Below are 6,823 nucleotides of genomic sequence, written 5' to 3' on the forward strand. Positions count from 1 at the left end.
AATTCAAATTCAAATTCAAATTCAAAATTCAAATTCAAATTCAAATTCAAATTTGAATTCAAATTCAAATTCAAATTCAAATTCAAAATTCAAAGTCAAATTCAAATTTAAATTCAAAATTCAAATTCAAATTCAAATTCAAATTCAAATTCAAATTCAAATTCAAATTCAAATTCAAAATACAAATTCAAATTCCAATTCAAATTCAAATTCAAATTCAAATTTTAATTCAAATTCAAATTCAAATTCAAATTCAAAATTCAAATTCAAATTCAAATTCAAATTCAAATTCAAATTCAAAATTCAAATTCAAATTCAAATTCAAATTCAAATTCAAATTCAAATTCAAATTGAAAATTCAAATTCAAATTCAAATTCAAATTCAAATTCAAATTCAAATTCAAATTCAAAATTCAAATTCAAATTCAAATTCAAATTTGAATTCAAATTCAAATTCAAAATTCAAATTCAAATTCAAATTCAAATTCAAATTCAAAATTCAAATTCAAATTCAAATTCAAAATTCAAATTCAAATTCAAATTCAAATTCAAATTCAAATTCAAATTTTAATTCAAATTCAAATTAAAATTTCAATTCAAATTCAAATTCAAATTCAAATTCAAATTCAAAATTCAAATTCAAATTCAAATTCAAATTCAAATTCAATTTCAAAATTCAAATTCAAATTCAAATTCAAATTCAAATTCAAATTTAAATTCAAATTCAAATTCAAATTCAAATTCAAATTCAAATTCAAATTCAAAATTCAAATTCAAATTCAAATTCAAAATTCAAATTCAACTTCAAATTCAAATTCAAATTCAAATCCAAATTCACATTCAAATTCAAAATTCAAATTCAAATTCAAATTTCAAGTTCAATTTCAAATTCAAAATTCAAATTCAATTTCAAATTCAAAAATTCAAATTCAAATTCTAATTCAAATTCAAATTCAAATTCAAATTCAAAAATTCAAATTCAAATTCAAATTCAAATTCAAAACTTCAAATTCAAAACTTCAAATTTAAATTCAAATTCAAATTCAAATTCAAATTCAAATTCAAATGCAAATGCAAATTCAAATTCAAATTCAAATTCAAATTCAAAAATTCAAATTCAAAAATTCAAATTCAAATTTGAATTCAAATTCAAATTCAAAATTCAAATTCAAATTCAAATTCAAATTCAAATTCAAATTCAAAATTCAAATTCAATTTCAAATTCAAATTCAAATTCAAATTCAAATTCAAATTCAAATTTAAATTCAAATTCAAATTCAAAATTCAAATTCAAATTCAAAATTCAAATTCAAATTCAAATTCAAAGTTCAAATTCAAATTCAAATTCAAAAATTCAAATTCAAATTCAAATTCAAATTCAAATTCAAATTCAAATTCAAATTCAAAATTCAAATTCAAATTCAAATTCAAATTCAAATTCAAACTCAAATTCAAATTCAAATTCAAATTCAAATTCAAAATTCAAATTCAAATTCAAATTCAAATTCAAATTCAAAATTCAAATTCAAATTCAAATTCAAATTCAAATTCAAATTCAAATTCAAAATTCAAATTCAAATTCAAATTCAAAATTCAAATTCTAATTCAAATTCAAATTCAAATTCAAATCCAAATTCAAATTTCAAGTTCAATTTCAAATTCAAAATTCAAATTCAATTTCAAATTCAAAAATTCAAATTCTAATTCAAATTCAAATTCAAATTCAAATTCAAAATTCAAATTCAAAATCAAATTCAAATTCAAATTCAAATTCAAATTTAAATTCAAATTCAAATTCAAAATTCAAATTCAAATTCAAATTCAAATTCAAATTCAAATTCAAATTCAAATTCAAATTCAAAAATTCAAATTCAAATTCAAATTCAAATTCAAAACTTCAAATTCAAAACTTCAAATTTAAAATCAAATTCAAATTCAAATTCAAATTCAAATTCAAATGCAAATGCAAATTCAAATTCAAATTCAAATTCAAATTCAAATTCAATTTCAAATTCAAATTCAAATTCAAATTCAAAATTCAAATTCAAATTCAAATTCAAATTCAAAATTCAAATTCAAATTCAAATTCAAATTCAAACTCAAATTCAAATTCAAATTCAAATTCAAATTCAAAATTCAAATTTAAATTCAAATTCAAATTTAAATTCAAATTCAAATTCAAAATTCAAAGTCAAATTCAAATTCAAATTCAAATTCAAATTCAAATTCAAATTCAAATTCAAATTAAAATTCAAATTCAAATTCAAAATTCAAATTCAAATTCAAATTCAAATTCAAATTCAAATTCAAATTCAAAATTCAAATTCAAATTCAAATACAAATTCAAATTCAAATTCAAAATTCAAATTCAAATTCAAATTCAAATTCAAATTCAAAATTCAAATTCAAATTCAAATTCAAATTCAAATTCAATCTCAAAATTCAAAGTCAAATTCAAATTCAAATTCAAATTCAAATTCAAATTCAAATTCAAAATTCAAAATTCAAATTCAAATTCAAATTCAAATTCAAATTCAAATTAAAATTCAAATTCAAATTCAAATTCAAAATTCAAAATTCAAATTCAAATTCAAATTCAAATTCAAATTCAAATTCAAATTCAAATTCAAATTCAAATTCAATTTCAAATTCAAATTCAAATTCAAATTCAAATTCAAATTCAAATTCAAATTCAAATTCAAATTCAAATTCAAATTCAAAATTCAAAATTCAAATTCAAATTCAAATTCAAATTCAAATTCAAATTCAAATTCAAAATTCAACTTCAATTTCAAATTCAAATTCAAATTCAAATTCAAATTCAAATTGAAAATTCAAATTCAAATTCAAATTCAAATTCAAATTCAAATTCAAATTCAAATTCAAAATTCAAATTCAAATTCAAATTCAAATTTGAATTCAAATTCAAATTCAAAATTCAAATTCAAATTCAAATTCAAATTCAAATTCAAAATTCAAATTCAAATTCAAATTCAAATTCAAATTCAAATTCAAAATTCAAATTCAAATTCAAATTCAAATTCAAATTCAAAATTCAAATTCAAATTCAAATTCAATTTCAAAATTCAAATTCAAATTCAAATTCAAATTCAAATTCAAATTTAAATTCAAATTCAAATTCAAATTCAAATTCAAATTCAAATTCAAAATTCAAATTCAAATTCAAATTCAAATTCAAATTCAAAATTCAAATTCAAATTCAAATTCAAAATTCAAATTCAAATTCAAATTCAAATTCAAATTCAAATCCAAATTCACATTCAAATTCAAAATTCAAATTCAAAAATTCAAATTCAAATTCAAATTCAAAAATTCAAATTCAAATTCAAATTCAAATTCAAATTCAAATTCAAATTCAAATTCAAATTCAAAATTCAAATTCAAATTCAAATTCAAATTCAAATTCAAACTCAAATTCAAACTCAAATTCAAGATCAAATTCAAATTCAAATTCAAAATTCAAATTCAAATTCAAATTCAAATTCAAAACTCAAATTCAAATTCAAATTCAAATTCAAATTCAAATTTGAATTCAAATTCAAATTCAAATTCAAATTCAAAATTCAAAGTCAAATTCAAATTTAAATTCAAAATTCAAATTCAAATTCAAATTCAAATTCAAATTCAAATTCAAATTCAAATTCAAATTCAAAATACAAATTCAAATTCCAATTCAAATTCAAATTCAAATTCAAATTTTAATTCAAATTCAAATTCAAATTCAAATTCAAAATTCAAATTCAAATTCAAATTCAAATTCAAATTCAAATTCAAAATTCAAATTCAAATTCAAATTCAAATTCAAATTCAAATTCAAATTCAAATTGAAAATTCAAATTCAAATTCAAATTCAAATTCAAATTCAAATTCAAATTCAAAATTCAAATTCAAATTCAAATTCAAATTTGAATTCAAATTCAAATTCAAAATTCAAATTCAAATTCAAATTCAAATTCAAATTCAAAATTCAAATTCAAATTCAAATTCAAAATTCAAATTCAAATTCAAATTCAAATTCAAATTCAAATTCAAATTTTAATTCAAATTCAAATTAAAATTTCAATTCAAATTCAAATTCAAATTCAAATTCAAATTCAAAATTCAAATTCAAATTCAAATTCAATTTTGAATTCAAATTCAAATTCAAATTCAAAATTCAAATTTAAATTCATATTCAAATTCAAATTCAAAATTCATATTTAAATTCAAATTCAAAATTCAAATTTAAATTCAAATTCAAATTCAAATTCAAATTCAATCTCAAAATTCAAAGTCAAATTCAAATTCAAATTCAAATTCAAATTCAAATTCAAATTCAAAATTCAAAATTCAAATTCAAATTCAAATTCAAATTCAAATTCAAATTAAAATTCAAATTCAAATTCAAATTCAAAATTCAAAATTCAAATTCAAATTCAAATTCAAATTCAAATTCAAATTCAAATTCAAATTCAAATTCAAATTCAATTTCAAATTCAAATTCAAATTCAAATTCAAATTCAAATTCAAATTCAAATTCAAATTCAAATTCAAATTCAAATTCAAAATTCAAAATTCAAATTCAAATTCAAATTCAAATTCAAATTCAAATTCAAATTCAAAATTCAACTTCAATTTCAAATTCAAATTCAAATTCAAATTCAAATTCAAATTGAAAATTCAAATTCAAATTCAAATTCAAATTCAAATTCAAATTCAAATTCAAATTCAAAATTCAAATTCAAATTCAAATTCAAATTTGAATTCAAATTCAAATTCAAAATTCAAATTCAAATTCAAATTCAAATTCAAATTCAAAATTCAAATTCAAATTCAAATTCAAATTCAAATTCAAATTCAAAATTCAAATTCAAATTCAAATTCAAATTCAAATTCAAATTCAAAATTCAAATTCAAATTCAAATTCAATTTCAAAATTCAAATTCAAATTCAAATTCAAATTCAAATTCAAATTTAAATTCAAATTCAAATTCAAATTCAAATTCAAATTCAAATTCAAAATTCAAATTCAAATTCAAATTCAAATTCAAATTCAAAATTCAAATTCAAATTCAAATTCAAAATTCAAATTCAAATTCAAATTCAAATTCAAATTCAAATCCAAATTCACATTCAAATTCAAAATTCAAATTCAAAAATTCAAATTCAAATTCAAATTCAAAAATTCAAATTCAAATTCAAATTCAAATTCAAATTCAAATTCAAATTCAAATTCAAATTCAAAATTCAAATTCAAATTCAAATTCAAATTCAAATTCAAACTCAAATTCAAACTCAAATTCAAGATCAAATTCAAATTCAAATTCAAAATTCAAATTCAAATTCAAATTCAAATTCAAAACTCAAATTCAAATTCAAATTCAAATTCAAAATTCAAATTCAAATTCAAATTCAAATTTGAATTCAAATTCAAATTCAAATTCAAATTCAAAATTCAAAGTCAAATTCAAATTTAAATTCAAAATTCAAATTCAAATTCAAATTCAAATTCAAATTCAAATTCAAATTCAAATTCAAATTCAAAATACAAATTCAAATTCCAATTCAAATTCAAATTCAAATTCAAATTTTAATTCAAATTCAAATTCAAATTCAAATTCAAAATTCAAATTCAAATTCAAATTCAAATTCAAATTCAAATTCAAAATTCAAATTCAAATTCAAATTCAAATTCAAATTCAAATTCAAATTCAAATTGAAAATTCAAATTCAAATTCAAATTCAAATTCAAATTCAAATTCAAATTCAAATTCAAAATTCAAATTCAAATTCAAATTCAAATTTGAATTCAAATTCAAATTCAAAATTCAAATTCAAATTCAAATTCAAATTCAAATTCAAAATTCAAATTCAAATTCAAATTCAAAATTCAAATTCAAATTCAAATTCAAATTCAAATTCAAATTCAAATTTTAATTCAAATTCAAATTAAAATTTCAATTCAAATTCAAATTCAAATTCAAATTCAAATTCAAAATTCAAATTCAAATTCAAATTCAAATTCAAATTCAATTTCAAAATTCAAATTCAAATTCAAATTCAAATTCAAATTCAAATTTAAATTCAAATTCAAATTCAAATTCAAATTCAAATTCAAATTCAAATTCAAAATTCAAATTCAAATTCAAATTCAAAATTCAAATTCAACTTCAAATTCAAATTCAAATTCAAATCCAAATTCACATTCAAATTCAAAATTCAAATTCAAATTCAAATTTCAAGTTCAATTTCAAATTCAAAATTCAAATTCAATTTCAAATTCAAAAATTCAAATTCAAATTCTAATTCAAATTCAAATTCAAATTCAAATTCAAAAATTCAAATTCAAATTCAAATTCAAATTCAAAACTTCAAATTCAAAACTTCAAATTTAAATTCAAATTCAAATTCAAATTCAAATTCAAATTCAAATGCAAATGCAAATTCAAATTCAAATTCAAATTCAAATTCAAAAATTCAAATTCAAAAATTCAAATTCAAATTTGAATTCAAATTCAAATTCAAAATTCAAATTCAAATTCAAATTCAAATTCAAATTCAAATTCAAAATTCAAATTCAATTTCAAATTCAAATTCAAATTCAAATTCAAATTCAAATTCAAATTTAAATTCAAATTCAAATTCAAAATTCAAATTCAAATTCAAAATTCAAATTCAAATTCAAATTCAAAGTTCAAATTCAAATTCAAATTCAAAAATTCAAATTCAAATTCAAATTCAAATTCAAATTCAAATTCAAATTCAAATTCAAAATTCAAATTCAAATTCAAATTCAAATTCAAATTCAAACTCAAATTCAAAT

The sequence above is a fragment of the Venturia canescens genome, chromosome 2, assembly GCF_019457755.1.
Source record: "Venturia canescens isolate UGA chromosome 2, ASM1945775v1, whole genome shotgun sequence".
In the NCBI taxonomy this organism is placed as follows: Eukaryota; Metazoa; Arthropoda; class Insecta; order Hymenoptera; family Ichneumonidae; genus Venturia; species Venturia canescens.